The 16,722-nt window shown below is 47.7% G+C and overlaps 1 protein-coding gene across 6 annotated transcripts in view; it reads left to right on the forward strand.

The window, feature by feature from the left end:
* HIVEP3 (HIVEP zinc finger 3) overlaps window positions 1–16,722 on the forward strand; it is a 324,947-nt gene that overhangs the window by 173,208 nt on the left and 135,017 nt on the right. For all 6 annotated transcript variants that reach the window (XM_074563334.1, XM_074563333.1, XM_074563335.1 and 3 more), the window contains one exon: window positions 3,512–3,593. The gene's annotated coding sequence lies outside the window, so the exon portion shown is untranslated. The remainder of the gene's footprint in view (window positions 1–3,511; window positions 3,594–16,722) is intronic.

Consider the following 16,722-nt stretch of genomic DNA (forward strand, 5'->3'; position numbering starts at 1 on the left):
CAGGTGCAGAACATGACGGAGATCTGAGCTGGGGCTTTATAGATCTCTGCAAAACCTTAGGTAAATTCACGTTTGGGAGAGGGACAACAGAGTCCCTTAACAGAATTTAGCAGAAAATGGGATGTTTGTTTATCACACGTTCTTCAGGCATTAACTGAGCCATGCCCACGGTACCGTGTTCTGATGCTAAAACCAACATTTACTCACAACATCTATGGGTTGTTAAACTGATTTTTTAGAACTTTTTGGTCTTTCACCCTTGTTAAATTAAAATGACATTTTCTTGTAAGACAGTTGCAAGATTAACGTATAAATGTCTTTTTTCTTTGTCAGTCATTATTAGGTAGGGTGTTTTATCTTCATTAGTGCCTTTAGCACTGGTTCACAACGATTTAAAGTATTCTCAGTGTTTGTATTCACTTCTGTCCTGCTATTACATTTATTTGTGCGTATGTGCTTTTGCAATAACATTGTACAGAGTATTTTTGTAACTTCATACTAGCTCTGCATCTGCATGTGTCTGCCAATATGCTTTCAGGAGAAACCACTAATAAGGATACACATTTAAAATTATCTAATCTAATTGCTGGCAGCAGAAGGCATGGTGGGGAAGATGTTATGAAGAATTGCTGGATGGCCTAACAGTTTTAGTTCCATTAAATGCTCAGAGTCTGACCTGTCTCTAGTTATTTCCTCCTGTATGATGAGAAAAATGAATTTAAAGAGACAATAAGAGTAACCAAGAATGGGTGTATCTGAAGGACCTGGAAGAAGCGTGGTGCTGCGGGCACATCATGGGAACCATGCGGGCTCTCCATTGGTGTCAGTGCAGCCCTCCCTGCCTTAGTTTCCACATCAGTGAAATGGGGCTAATCACTCACTTGCTTGTCTGAGATTACGAGAATTAACAGTTGACTATAAAGTGCCCAGAAATCTCCAGCTAAAAGGATTCACACAAGGGAAAAGCCGCTTTTCCTTCCGCGTGCTGGTGTTTTGCAGGCTGCAGTTGCTCCTCTCGCGCTCGCTCGGGTGCCCGGCCGCCCTGAGGATCCACAGCTGAGGATGCTCTGACCCACCACGGGGATGCTACCTGCAGTCACTGCCGCTGCCATCCCTGTGTGTGGGGCTGCTCCCCATGGGGCTGAAGGTGATTTCATTACCACTGTCCAACAGCAGCTTCCTCATGCTGCCTTTCTTTCCTGCATCCAGACAAATTATAAAAATCTTTGTTCTTTAGCTCTGCTTTAAGCCAATCTCAACCTTTTGAATTTTTTTTCCCTGGGTATCTTCCCATAACCTGTTGTGAATTTTAGTTTTCCATGAATGAAGCCTCCATAATCCAAAGGGAGGTGGTGAGGGACCTGCTCCAACACCTGGACGTACACAAATCTCTGGGGCCACATGGGATCCACCCGAGGGTATTGAAAGAACTGACGGAAGTGCTCACAGAGCCACTTTCCGTCATTTACCAGCAAATGACGGATGGGGAGATCCCAGTTGACTGGTGTCCAGCAAATGTGACACCCACCCACAAGAGGGGCCGGAAGGATGATCTGGGGAAGTCCAGGCCAGTCAGTCTGACCTCAGTGCCTGGGCAGGTCATGGGACAGATCACCCTGAGTGCCATTATGTGGTACATGAAGGACAACCAGGCGATCAGGCCCAGTCAGCATGGGTCCATGAGAGGCAGGTCCTGCTTGACAAACCCAGTCTCCTTCTATGACAAAGTGACCCGTTTGGTGGATGAGGGAAAGGCTGCGCATGTTGTTTACCTGGACTTTAGTAAGGCCTTTGATATGGTTTCCCACAGCATCCTCCTGGAGAAACTGGCTGCCCGTGGCTTGGACGGGAGTACTCTTCACTGGGTTAAAAACTGTCTGGAGGGCCGGGCCCAGAAAGTGGTGGGGAATGGAGTTAAATCCAGATGGTGTCCGGTCACAAGTGGTGTTCCCCAGAGCTTGGTATTGGGGCCAGTTCTCTTTAATATCTTTATCAGTGATCTGGACAAGGGGATTGAGTGCATCCTCGGTAAGTTTGCAGAGGACACCAAGTTGGGTAGGAGTGTTGACCTGCTTGAGGGTAGAAAGGCTTTGCAGAGGGATGTGGACAGTCTGGATCGATGGGCTGAGGCCAGTGGTGTGAGGTTCAACAAGGCTGGGTGGTAGCTGGGTCCTGCACTTGGGTCACAACAACCCCATGAATGCTACACATTGGGGCAGTGTCTGGAGAGCAGCCCGGCGGAAAAGGCCCTGGGGGTGTTGGTTGACAGCTGGCTGAATATAAGCCAGCAGTGTGCCCAGGTGGCCAAGAAGGCCAACAGCATCCTGGCCTGTGTCAGGAACAGTGTCGTGAGTAGGACCAGGGAAGTGGCGGTCTGCCTGTACTGGGCACTGGTGAGGCCCCACCTCGAGGGCTGTGTCGTTTTGGGCCCCTCACCACAAATAAAGACACTGAGGGGCTGGAGCGTGTCCAGAGAAGGGCAATGGAGCTGGTGAGGGGTCTGGAGCACAAGTCTGGTGAGGAGCAGCTGAGGGAGCTGGGGGTGTTCAGCCTGGAGAAGAGGAGGCCGAGGGGAGACCTTCTCGCTCTCTACAGCTCCCTGAAAGGAGGGGGTAGCCAGGGGGGGTCGGGCTCTTCTCCCAAGGAACAGGTGATGGGACAAGAGGAAACGGCCTTAAGTTGTGCCAGGGGAGGTTTAGGATGGATATCAGGAAAAATTTTTACACTGAAAGTGTTATTAAGCATTGGGACAGGCTGCCCAGGGAAGGGGTTGAGGCACCATCCCTGGGGGTATTTAAAAGCCAGGCAGACGTGGCGCTGAAGGACATGGGGTAGTGATGGTTTTTGTCAGAGTTAAGTTGATGGTTGGACTCGATGATCTGAAAGGTCCCTTCCAACCTGAGCGATTCTATGATTCTGTGATTAACACTTAGCCCCCCTGGTCCTGAGGTTGGAAGTGAATGATCAGTCCCTGACTGGGCCAGAGCCGCTCACCCTGCTGCAGGCTGGGGCAGGGCCAGGGATGGGGGTGCAGGCAGCCCAGGGAAGTTCATTTTCCATGTTTATTTTGACATGTTTATTTTCCGGCTTTGAAGTAGCCAAGACAGGGTCCAGTTTGCATTCAGGGTCTGGCTTTAGCAGAACTGGAAAGCCCATCACTAGCCAGCCTCCTGTGTCTTGTCTTTGTACAGCTGAAAATGAATCATTTTGCATGTAAAGAAAAACCTCTGCAATGACATTTTTCAAATATCATTTAGTGTCCAGGTCCCACGTGAGAAGAGCACATAATAGAGAAAAACGCCTAAAAGTTTAGGCCAAAATGGTAGCAGAAGGGATTGCAGATAAGGAGCGAGAGGGCAAGTAAGGAAAAGCCCTAATGTCTTGATGGGAGCAAGTACAAAAATATCTGAGTCGCTACCACAGTTGGAGAGGATGTGACTGTGTCTGTGGTGTAAATGGCATACGTTTAAAACCGCCTCATTACATAAAGGTCTCGTGTTTTCTACCCCAGGTTCCCTTTCCCAGGTCACCGTATGAACACCTGAGTCTCCTTCAAGCATCAGAGAGATGAACCTGTAGCAGCTTGTCCACAGGTAAGAGGCTCAGCCATCGCTTTCGGTGCCTGCTCTGGTGGTTCGGAGGCAGAGCCTGCGGCCGTGGTGCCTCAGGGCTGTGCCCGTGGCCATGCTGCCTGACGGTGTGATGGGAGGTTTGCTGTCCGCTGGATTTACGCAGGTTTTATGCCCCTCCAAGGTGACGCGGTCATGGAGGTTTGGAATTCCTAGAGCAGACGTGTGGTGACTGAGTGTTTAAAAAGATGTTTTGAGGAGCAAGGACTGATCCAGGGGTTTTATTTTATTTCTGCTTGCAGCGTGCCATGGGTTTTGTTCGTTGCTGCCCAGGCAGAGCACCCTGTGCTCCCGTACAGGTGCTTGCTGTAATTTTCTGAACGCGGTAGATGTGGATTGCAGTGCCAGGGCGGAGGTTGCCTCTCCTGCTGCCGGGATTTTCTTTCTGGTTTTTTATCCAGCAGATGCCTAAGATAAATCGTTTAGAAACAGAGACTGCTCCTGGGTCTCTCCCCTTGTAGCTGAGTGACCTGACCAGCAGGTACCCGAATCCCACCCTCCCTTGCCTGCTCTCCCTGTCCCTTCCAGCTGGGCCTTTTTCCCCTTGCAGCCTTCATGGAGTCACTTAATTTACCGATGAAGTTTTACCCTCCTTAGGGATGCTGCTTGCCCAACTTTGGGGAAGTTTTTTGAGATAAAATACTATTCGTGGAGCTCTTGGAGAGTCCTCCAGAAGAAGGTGCTGCGCTGCTGGGTGTTGACGCTGGCCCCAAGCATGTTGTAGAGGCAAAACCCAGTATCTGGCACCCATGTTGGGTGGATTTTAAGGGCTGGGGGTCACTTGGCTGATATGAGACAGAAAAACACACTCCTTGAGTGAAAAATGGGTTTGTCTGTTCCCTGCTTTAGAGCCTACAGCATCATCTGTAGGGATGCACATCCCCTGGCAGGTTGCTGCTGTCTGTAGCCAGGCTCACTGAGCCGGGGCTATGTTGCCCATCCACAACCACGGGTAATTTTCAGAGTTGAAACACGGTGACGTAGGATGGGCATCACGGCAGCGTTCCCCATGCGAGCCGAGGGGCGGGAAAGCTGCTGGGAAGAGGGACGGGCCAGGGGAGGCGGCGGTGCTGCCCCTACAGAAGGCACAGCCTTTTCTTGAAGAGAAGCTGTTGGCCTGGAACTAACAGGAGAGTGACGGAAGGAAAAGCAGAGCTCCCCGGAGAGCCTCAGCCGTGTCCTGCTGCGCCACAGCCAGGCCTTCGGTCCCGTCGGTGAGCGTTAATTGAAGGGGACAGATTTTGCACCCTGGGCGCAGCAGGTAGCTGCACTCCGGTGAGAGCTCAGAGCTGGCTCCATCAGCAAATGCTTCTTGTTCGGCTGCAGTTATAGCTCATTATCTCGCTGACCTTTAATTTCACAAGTGTTTCTTGCAATGTGTTTCTTCAGCCTGGTCCAGCTTCTGACCTCCGTTCCCAGAGGCAGCAGGATAATATATTCATCTGCTGTGCTGTCTAGCCACTTCGCATCCCTCCCTCCCTCCCTCCACCCCTCCGTCTCTGTCCTTTTTGGCAATCCGTCATTTTTATTTTTGGTACGAGTCCAGGAGCTGAGTAAAAACTACTTGGGCAGCTGGAGCGAGAAACAATGGATTTTAAATACGCTTTAACGTGTTTGTAAACAAGTGCACTTCATCGGCGTCCCTGCCCAGCACACTGGCAGCAGGCAAAACTGATGAGGCTCTTCTGAGATCAGAATTAATTACACTGCATGAAATGGTGCAAACCAAACCATGATGCTGTGGGAAATATCTCCTGTTCTGTGGTCCGTGTCTGTTTGTGGATGCTGTGCTTGTCCCTGTGGCCACTGAGCACCTGAGATTGCTCTTCTCTAGGCTGTGGCAGGGAAGAGGATGAGGAGAGAGAGCTAAACATTTTGGGAAGACAGTGTAGCTGTTGCACTTTGAGAATGCTCCACAGAGTGTCTGGTGGGATGTCACACTCTTTGGAAATCATCTGTCAGGGAAGATCGGTACAGGGAATAATGCTGTTGTCATCTCAGAATATCCCCATTTCTCCTGAATTCCCACAGCTTGTTCCTGATGAAAAAAAACAAATATTTTTGTGGTTTCTTTGTACCAGGGAATTAAAAAATCCTTTATTGCGGATGGTTTGAAGAGGGAAGCAAGCTCAGAAGCAAAAGATGGGGACGAAAGAGCTGTAGTTGGAGCAAGTGGATTGGATGGTACCAGGTAGCCCACTAGTCCCAACTCACCAATTTTGATGAATAAAGACTGAGTTTGCAGGTGCGGGACTCCCTCTGGGAGTGGAGTGGGGCTGAGCTCGTGACACAACAGTTCGTACCTGACGCACGGGTACAGCCGTTTGTACCTGCAGGGGATTTTCTAGTGGGGAAAGAATGGAGGAGCAAAATCAAAGTGCTCTGAAATCATCCCATTTGCTGCGTTGTACTCGGCTCCCGAACCCCTGGTTGGTCTGTGGCTGCTCAAGGGGCTGGAGGCAGCCGGGTTCCGACTCTTCTGTGAGGAACAATGTAATTGCAGAAATTGGCACGGTGGCTTGGAACGAGATCTAATTAATTAATTCAAGACATGCTGGGATTAAATTTTATTAAACCTTGGAATCAGAGTAGACTAGATGAAATGTAAGCAAAGGTTGGGAAGGAAAAAGGAGGGGTATGAGCCACACGTGCTGCCTGCCAGCGCTGCCGCCGTCATGCCCTTCACTGCGGGGTACCGAGGGTTATATAGAGATATATACAAATGTACGTATGTGTGTGTGTGTGTGTGTATATATATTTATATATCTGTATATATATAAAAACAACCAGTTTCACTCCAGCCAGGACAATCAGGGAGGCTCTGCTTTCCTTACCTAGTTGCTCTGGATTTTTGCCTGTAAGGTGACTGACCCGTCCCCTCTCTCCTGCAGCAGGTCATAAACCGGGCGCCCCTGGCCATGTTCTTCCTACCACCATCTGGAGGGAAGAAGAGGTTTCTTTTGCTTTTCCCCTGACCATATGCTGATAAACATGTTGTGCTCCATCCAGATCTGCCCATTATTTTATAATAGGGAATGTCAGGTCCGTATTTACCGCCTTTAAAATGATTTGGTGTCTTCTGGAATGGAAATTCAAGGCGGTCATTGCTCACACAGTTGCATCTTGGTGCGTGCTCTGCTCCCAGAAGCAGTCTGGTCTGGCATGTATGCACTGGCACAACTTTACCTTGCTGGACTTTGCAGGAATAACTAGGATTTTTGGACAGGTTAGCATGTGTGTGTGTGGGGGGCGTATGCAAAGCCATGGGCTCTCCAACAAGAGGTACAGCGAGGACCCAGCCTTTTCAGGGATGTTGTTTTGCCTGCCGGCTCTCCAGCATCCCACACGAGCTGTCTTCTCCTCTGACAGTTTCAGGAGTATACTTAATACTAATTTTAGCTCTCCCTCCAAGGTGGATATCTTTGGGGTTTGGGCACTATGAATGCCTTATTCATAAAACTACAAACACTGTAAAAGACGGAGGGGGAGGGGGAAGTGTCCCACCCTAAAACGTTTCTGATCTCTAAGCAGCTATAATTTTGGCTTGCTCGGAGAACAAGCTGAGGTAGTGTTCATTTTAACAGCCAGGAAAGGGCTGTCTGTTTATATTTAGGGCCTTGTAGATTTGCACAGTGTATGCAGGTGGCACATTAAAATGTGTGGATGATTTCTTACCAGGATAAGCCTGTGTTTTTACTGGACTGCCTTTAATTCTGTGTGAAGGCTAAGTAAGTAAGCACTGAAAATTTTGTTGTAACAGTTTCTGGGGTTAAATTTTGTAGCCTTTGGAGTGTTGTTTTGAGCTTAATCCTGTTGAATTCCTCCTGTACACCTTCCTACACAGTTTTGCCCAGGACACGTGTTTCTAAGAGTAGTTTGGCAACTCCTGCCACTTTCAGTTTGTAGGGCATTGGCACTAGTAATCGTCATTCAGTTCTCACTGGAGAACTGTTAGTAGACCGCTGCAATGAAAATATGTAGGTGCGTAAAGAGCATCTTCCAGCAGTGAGGTGGGCTGTGCTCCAGGAGCTCAGTCAACTCGGCAGTTGCAGCTCCGACCTGTACCTCTGCATGGGCTCCAACTGGAGAAGGCTGTGCCTCACATCTATCTCAAGCTTTGCTTATTGTCCCATTGACTCCAGGAGCCGCAAGAACTGATTCAGTGCTCACCTGGGGTCATATTGATTTCAATGGCCTTTACTTGGCGTGAGGTGAAGAGGATAGCGTACCCAAAACAAGTGCACGGCCTTTTTGGGCCATGGCTTCTGGAGTTGGGTCACTGTCACTGTTCTCCCCCAGTACTGCGAAGTCCTGGCCAAGATGCCAAAGAGACAGCTCTTCAGCATGGCTGGGACTGGTCCCTCAGAGACAGCAGCGTTCATTCATCTCTGGAGAGGCAGAAATTGTTAAAAAATATTCAAGCAGCTTCTTTTTGAGTTGTAGCTGAGCAGCAGGCAAAGATGCTGCAGTTCTCTTGCCTATATTCGTGAGCCGAAAGCCTGGTCCAGCCACGTATCATTCTTCTGCCATCCCTCAGAAATTGCTCACTGGCTACTAATCTTGCTCTGATAATAAGTAATGCCTTTTTCACAGGGGAATCCAGATGCTTATTTGGTATTTGCAAAGCTTACCAAGATCCCAGGGCTGAGGAGGTTTGTAAAAGTGGACTGCAGCTACTAAAGTCAGTTGTCTCGGTCTCCTGGAGGGCGCCCAGGCTCCGAGGTTTGCTCACAAATGCAAAATTAGAAAGTTGTTGATGGTTTTGTCATTCAGAGTTACGAAAAGGCCTGTTTGACTGAATTGAATCACGGGGCAGCTGCGAGCAAATAAGGTTCAAAGTGGAAGCAAGGGATGTATGTGTAACATACCACGGCAGGTTATGGTCTTGGGAGATGGGGTAGAAAAATGTGAAATCTGGGTTCTCTTTGCACGAAAATATTTCCATGCATGTTTGGGTGCTTTGCTGTGGTAACCAGAGGGCCTATTTTTAGAATCTTTCCCAAGATGCTCCTCTATACTACATTGAGTTCCTTGGGAAGCTGGTGTACAAAGTTGTCCCAGGGGTTTTCAAGCTAAAATGAGTATTAATTCCGAAAGATTCCAAAGGATTATTATGTTCTACAAAATTGATCAGATTGTGTGTGAGATCTTTCTGACTGCGTGTCCTGCCTGGACTTCATGTTGGGCATCTCTGAGATCCCAAATTACATCGTTTAGGTATGGAAGGGTCATCTTTTGTTTTGGCAGATGCTGACGGCAGCTCTAAACCAATCGTATTGTAATGGTAACTTGGCTTAGCAGTTAGACGGAGTAACCCGAGAATATATGTTAGCTTTTTTAATCAGAGCATTTTAGGTCCTCAGCCAGCAAAGCGCCTCTGAGTCTAATCTAGCAAAGATCAGCTCTCTGTTTTCTTGCAAAAATTCATCATGGAAGAGAACAAGCCCACAGGTTTAGTTGTACATTTATGTGTGACTCTATGGTGAAACTTTTCCCCTATTTTGTTCATCTGAAAGTCCTTCAGATTTTATTAGGCTAGCACTGGGGCAGTTATATGTTCCAGCTTTCAAATGGAAAGTGTTTAGAAGATTGAGGTTTAAACATTTATTTCTCCATAAGGTACATATTCAAAATGAAAAAAAAAAAAAGCATTCCTTTTCCAAGAAGCCACAAACAGCATCAACAGAGAGAGGCAAGCTTCTTTTTCAAATGTCATTCTTCGTATTTTATTGTCTTTCATCCATAATCATTTAAATACACTCGCACGTCTTTGAAAAAGCAACAGCAATTGCACTTTATCCATAGCACGCTCATGAAGACGTTGTATTTTGTGATATATTGTTTCTCTGTTGGATTTTTTTTTTCAAAGATGTTCTGCAAAATGTTTCCATGTGCATTTTAAAACAGCAATTCTCTGTCTACGCGTGGATTTTGTACCAGAACAATTTGCGCTTGTTCATGGGCTCCCTTATTCTTTGAAAATTTTAGAAATGCCGTGACTAAAAATACACAGAGGAATATCCATACACTGTCAGATTCAGAGGAAAAGGTATCCTTCCATATATACTTTGCTAACATATGGGTTATCAAAGAGGTTTGACGGGGGGGCTGGGACAGTTTGGCCTAATGAAGGCCCAGGATTGGCACACAAATTTTTAATGCGTTTCAATATTTGAGCCTCTTGAAGAAATGAACCTCAGCTTTTAGAATTATCTGTCCGTAATGGGTCTTCTTCAGCCTACGTGCACAACGTTGCTAAGAGAAGTGTGCGGATGATGGGTTTGCCTCAATAGGATGCATCAAGTGTGTGCGTTAAACCAACACCGGTCTTATGCAGTGGAAATCCCAAAGGGGAAAATGATCTACTGCTGTTAATGTTCATAACATGGGAGCTCTTGGCTGTTGAAGACTTTTACTTTTAACGAGATATATCTCAAGTATGCGTTGTCATCTTGAGTTATATCTCAAACGCTATTCTGTAGCCATAGGAGCAGTTATAATATTGTTTGCCCAGTCTGAGTTCTTATGTTGTTCGTATGAAAAAAAATACACCTTCTCACAGGCAAGGAGGTAATTCGCATTTTTAAACGTTTTGGATTTGCTTTAATCCCATGTGACTATCGTTATGCATTTAATCCCAGAAGATGAAGTAACTTTTAAACTCAAAAAGATACCTGAGTTTTCAGAGCAGTGTTTACCAGCCCCATTTCATGTTGACACAGATAAACAAAATGCCCTTCTTTTTTCTTGGTTGTTTTCTTATTTCTTCTCTTCTTATTATTATAATACCACAGAAGCAAAATTAAGTAGGTGAATAAATAGCATCTTCCAGCAGTGAGGTGGGTAGGGTCATTTTCGTATTTGTTCTGGTTAGAGAAAGAAAATACTGTCTCTAGAGAGTGAGTGTTGAAAACAGGAGCTTAGTGTGGACCTGGTTATGGACAGGGAAAGTCAACGAATCGCATTTAGAAGAGCGAATCCGAAATCTGTGCACATATTTAATCTTCATCAGTCTTAGATCTGCTTTTCATATCGTGGTGATGGGGAAGCTGATGAGAAAATTTGGGTGTTCCAACATGAAACCTCTCCCAGCGCACAGCTGCCCTTTTTGCCAGCGTAAAACCAGCTCCACGTGCATTGAGCCAGCTCACACAATGGGGAAAACTTGTCTGAGAGCTATCAGACATGGGCAGTCCTGGGATGACAGTGTGGTTTATCCTATGGTGATCTGGAAGCAATAGCGTTTTGTCATCTGCTGGTTGTGGTAGCACGACAGCCAACGTGAAGTATTCTTTTGAAGAATGTCAGTGCATAAACTCATTTTTTCCACAGACCATGCGGGGAGCGTTACTGAGATGAGTGTGGAACAGCAGACGTTTTCAGTTTTGTTGGCATTAATTGAGATGGATGTGAAGGATTTCTATAAATCAGTGCAACATTTAGAAAGGGTGACTCACTTTGAAGACGCATCGCAGTGGCAATGTATCCGATACACAGGAATTCGATCAATACAATAAACATAGTGTAAATGTATACAGGATACAGCAGTCTTGTTATTTAACCTGCTCTGAAAATTCAAGAGCATGTGGCCTTTAACGGGATTAAATATTACATTTAAAAACACTAAGCCCGTTAACACAGTGCATAATTAAGCCCTGGAATTCATTGCCAAGGAAAATCTTTGAGTGGATCTTAATAACATTTAAAAAAGAGACAGACACGTCTATTATTAATAAAAGTAGGCACAGATCCGTTCTGTGAGAGGTATAAAAAAGCAACGCTGCTTAAGAAATAGTCTTACATGTGCAAGTCAAACGCTGCCTGCCTAGCAAAGAAACATTACTTTTTTCCTTTTATGCTCGCTATTGTGTTCTGATTTTCACCTGTCTTTGAAGTGCTGGCACCTATGACCGGGGGAGATGTCTGCAAGGCTGCGAGGTCCACGGGCAGGTCCTGCCGCTCTGACCGGCAGATTAGGGAGCTGCTCAGATAAGCAGCAGGTCAGCTGAGGCACTTCTGAGAGCACCCGTGCCATTTAAGGTCACCGTAGCATTTAGCAGGGCGAAAAAATATAAGGTGTCGAGTCTTCCAGCAACGCGGGGTGTTTTTGTAGCGGTTTGCCTGTAAACAGCCGAACGTGGGGCTCGGTGGATCGCTGGGTGTCTGAGCTGCAGTTGTTTTGCTTTTGAGCTTTTTAAGAAAAGCTGGAGGAGCAGGCAGACCAATAAAACCGTCTGCCAGCAACCTCAGAGTATTCCTGGGCTTTCACAATCCTCACTTTGTGTTAGAGTTAACCCAAGCAAAACCCATGGAGAAGAAAAAGGGGATGACCCTTGTCTAACCAAATGGCTGTCCTGTATCTGCGCTTTGTGTCCAGGCAAAGCTTTACTCCTTGTTTCCTTTCTTTCTTAATCAGTTTATGTCACTGTAAATCCACGCAGTGATGTGCAGTGACCTGCTGGTGGTTTCTGTCACGCCAGTTCATGATCTGGTGGGCATTAACTTTTCACGCTTGATGAGGTTGCGCATGGCTGGGTCCCATCCTGCACTGTGTAAGGAGAGGAGCTTCATTTCGAGGGGAGGCAGAGGCGTGACGTGGTGATGCTGCGGGCCGTGCTGCCTGCATCCCTGCCTGTGGGCACTCGCTGGGACCTAGAGCCCCTGTAGCACCTTCTCACATGGCAGTGGGAATTTGTGGGACAGCCTTGGGATGTAGAATAGAATCATAGAATCATAGAATCATAGAATCATAGAATAGCTGAGGTTGGAAGGGACCTTTAAGATCATCAAGTCCAACCTTTAACCTACCCTGACAAAAACTGCTTCTAAAGCATGTCCCTAAGTACCACATCTACCCTTTTATTAAACACCTCCAGGGATGGCGAATCCACCACCTCCCTGGGCAGCCTATTCCAATGTTTAATAACCCTTTCAGTGAAAAAATGTTTCCTAATACCCAATCTAAACCTCCCCTGACATAACTTGAACCTGTTTCCTCTTGTCCTATCACTTGTCACCAGGGAGAAGAGGTCAGCCCCCACCTCTCTACAACCTCCTTTCAGGTAGTTGTAGAGGGTGATAAGGTCTCCCCTCAGCCTCCTCTTCTCCAGGCTAAACAACGCCAGCTCCCTCAGTCGTTCCTCATAAGGTTTGTCCTCCAGACCCCTCACTAGCTTTGTAGCCCTTCTCTGGACATGCTCCAACACCTCAATGTCCCTCTTGTAGTGAGGGGCCCAAAACTGAACGCAGTACTCGAGGTGGGGCCTCACCAGTGCCGAGTACAGGGGGATGATCACTTCCCTAGCCCGGTTCGCCACACTATTCCTGATACAGGCTAGGATGCTGTTGGTCTTCTTGGCCACCTGGGCACACTGCTGGCTCATATTCAGCCGGCTGTCCACCAACACCCCCAACCACCACCATATGGTGGACCCAGCATGTGCTTCTTGTCTCTGATCTCAAGCTTTCATTCATCTGGCCCATGCCAGCCTCTCCTGGCTCCAGCAGTGGAAGGACGAAGGTTTGTGAGGGCATGGTGACACTCACACGGTGGACACAATGTGATGGATATCGTAGTACATAGCTGGATGCCTAGGACCAGATTCTCTGTGTCCATGCCAGGTGCTTCATGGTGCTCAGACTTGCCCAGTACCAGCAAGCTCTGGGGCAGGGAAGCCCTGGGGCACTTTGACATCAGATAAGAGTCCTGGGCAACCTGTTCGAGGTGGCCCTGCTTGAGGAGGGGGTTGGACCAGATGATCCCCAGAAGTCCCTTCCCACCTCAACCATGCTGTGTTAAGGTGCCTACGAAGGATACGTTGGCACACAGGGGAAAGTCAGGGATAAAAAATAATAGTCCAGTGACCCTGTCACTGGTGCATAGCCTCTTGAGAGCTGGGCTCCACGTGTCTGCTTCCCGTGTTCTTGCTGTGACACGGAACAGGGCATGAGGAGTGCTGGAGCTACAGCTCAGCTTCACCTCCTTCTGCTGCTTTCCCTCCATGTCCTGGGAACTGCCTGCTCGGTTTCCCCTCTCTGGCATCCCTCTGGGCTTGGCTGTGCTGCTGCGTCCCACCGGTTGCCGTTGTCTTGGGCGATAAACCCTGAAAGGGCAGTTCACCTTTATGTGAAGTTGCACAAGGGGTAGTGAGCAGGGACCTGGGAGGTGCCTGGCTCTCCCTTTCTACAGACGTGGCCGCTGGGAGGGGATGCGCAGGTTTACCAGTTGGAGAAAAGAAAATTTTCAAGCTAATGATCTCTTTCCAATCTTTCTCTTGAAGCTTGTACTACTTCCAATAATCCCGGCTCAAAGCAGGGGTGGTGGTGGAGGGTTGCCACAATCCCCCTGACTCAAGCTACTGGTCCCGGGTCTCTGGGCTATTTGAGAGCCAGCCCTCCGCAAGGAGTAACCCGAGGAAGCCTGCTTCATGCGTGCTCCTCCTCCTCTTCCTCCCTGGCTGTGGCAGTCATGGGAATGGCAGGAGTCCAGCACAGCCTTACACAGTGCAGCTCTTTACACTTTGTCGTGAGCCTTGGTCTGGGAAAGTGTGTAAGAACATCCTTAAAGTTAAGTATGTGTTTCAGCACCCTCCCTAAGTAGGCATGTTTTTTCAATCGAGACCCTAAGTTGGAGGTGAGAAGAGACAGATGGGAATGTCACTAACTTCACCCTGCAGGTTTGAAGTCCATTTCATGCCAAAACATCATTAATTTGTGCCATCTCAGAAATTACGCCTTTGCTGTCTGTGCTCGGTGCTGAGATATGTAGGTCTCGCTGCATAGCTCTATTAGCTCAATTTACCTTTCTCTTCCAAGACAGTTTTAGCACTAATTGACCAGAATTCAAACCAGCTTTCTCTCCTGGTAATGTGGTTCATTGCTTATAATTGACCTGCTTTTCTGGCAGTGAGGAGAGCTCTACCAGCCAGCATATACTGCGTGACTGTAGCCTGTAATTACTTAGAATTAAGCCCTTGAAGGAAAATTTTAGGATCTTTCTCTGCTGAATTGAAACTGTAAAATAATATATATAAAAGAAAAAAATTCCAAGATAGTCTTTTAAACATAGAAACGGAGTCAGGGAAGGAAGCTTAGCACTGCTGAGCTGGTGGCAGAACACAGCTTTCTGGAGGAAGTTATGGTTTCAGATCTCCTGGATGGATGACCAAGGAAGATGTTTTTATGTCACTTTCTCAGGGCTGTTGGTTGTAATGGGGGACACAGAGGTACCAAAATGGTTTGGCCATTCTAAATGCACACTGTACCAAAGAAACCCCAATGATTATGTGTTGCAGCTAACTGGGGTCCTGGGCAGTATTGCAGCCCCAGCTGCAGCAACTCCAGTTGCTGGTACTGACTCACACACCAACATCTCCACACACACCTCCTCTCCAGCAGCTGTCAAGAGCGCCCCAGTCCCTCTGATAGCCAGTGTTTCCTCTGGTCTCACCTGTAGAGACACACACACACCCCCGCTGGCTCCCAGCACCTTCACCTACCTGTCAACTAGTCCCACTTGGTCTTTGCTAGTGATGACACACACCAACCCCTGGTCCCAGTCCAGCTGGGTCCCAGACCTCATACACACAGGCATGTGGAACAGAGTCCCTCACCCAGCAAAACAGTTAGAAATGAAGTTTAATAGAAGATAGGACAGACTGCACTCATCGTGCCCAGGGCATGGCTGGACAAGCGTACTGACTAGAACTGTTTAGACACAGATGGCCCTTTTTATCTCCTTATCCCTCTGTTTTACCACATATGTTCCTCCCCAAACCATCTTGATCCCTCCCTTCCCCACTGTGGTTCCTTCCCTAAACATCCTATTGTAAGTCTTGTGCAATCCCCAAAAGCCCTTCCCCTGCATCCTATGTGTCCCACACCCCATCGGTCCCAAAGGAGATCCAGCTGACTCATCTCAATGGGTTTGACAGCTGTACCCTGGGGCTGTGGCTCCCCTGGGACAGCCCTGGGAGGAGCCAGGCAGGGTGTCACTTGCTCAGAGCCCATAATTCAGGTCTCTACCTGCCATTGTGTCCTGTGCTCCTCGGCGCTTGTGGAGATGGCCTCGAATGGGCTGATGACTCCTGGGATCGACCTGGGAGTAGTTGGACTGGGTGTTATTCAGTTACCCTGTCTGCTGTGGACTCTCTGTTCTCCTTTGTGAGTGCGCAGGTGAGATTTTCATTGCATAACCTAATATAGGTCACAGAAGTGACCAAGACAGTCGTGGCCATGTTCTGGCACAGACTCGCACAGCAGTCTCCACCAAGAGGTGATGTCTCCCACCTCTCCTTGTGGGAGGTGAGGGGAGCAGGAGTCTAAGGGGAAAGGCAAACCTCTAGTTCAAGATAACATCATAAAACTTCTGGGAAAAAGGTGACTGCCCATCAACAGTTCTCATACAGCACCTCTCATCTGTATCAGAGACCACCTTTTGTGCTGAATTCGGGGACTACCCATGCCTAGCGGGTGGTGTTTGAGCAGGTGTCTTCCCTTTGGTCAAGACATAGATTAGGTATGAGCAAAGTGTCCAGCTTCACAGCTTGGGGCATTTCTGAGCATGTGTGGGTGCCCGAATACGAGCACCCAGGAATATTTTAGGTGCTGGTCAAGTTTAGGCATCGGAAGGGCTAAGCAGCTTGGAGCATGGCATGTCTGGGTTGCTTTCCTGAATATGCACAGCACAGCAGATCCCAAAGCCAGTCAAAGATGCCAAAGCAGATGCAAAAACATCTGGACATCACCTAAAGCTCAAAGATTTTCTCCATCTTCTGCCGATACCCCGCAATGTTCTCATTGGCTGGTCTCCAGCAGAAGTCCTTTTCTATTCTCCTGCCTTGGAGGTAAGTGATAGCACAACTTCTGCCATATAGCCATGAGGGAGAGAAGAAAATTGAGAGAGTGGGAAACATACCTCGCTGTTTAAATTAACCTCCCTGGGATTCTTTTTAGAAGATAGGAAAAATGACAACCTGATTTACAACGACCCTTTTCTGCCTTGAAATTCACTGTGTGCCTGTCCTGTCTCTCCGCATCTAGAAATAAATCATCAAGCACTTAAGAAATGCGCTCATAGAAATGTACCCTTTTA

Source organism: Larus michahellis, chromosome 19 (assembly GCF_964199755.1).
Source record: "Larus michahellis chromosome 19, bLarMic1.1, whole genome shotgun sequence".
Classification (NCBI taxonomy): Eukaryota; Metazoa; Chordata; class Aves; order Charadriiformes; family Laridae; genus Larus; species Larus michahellis.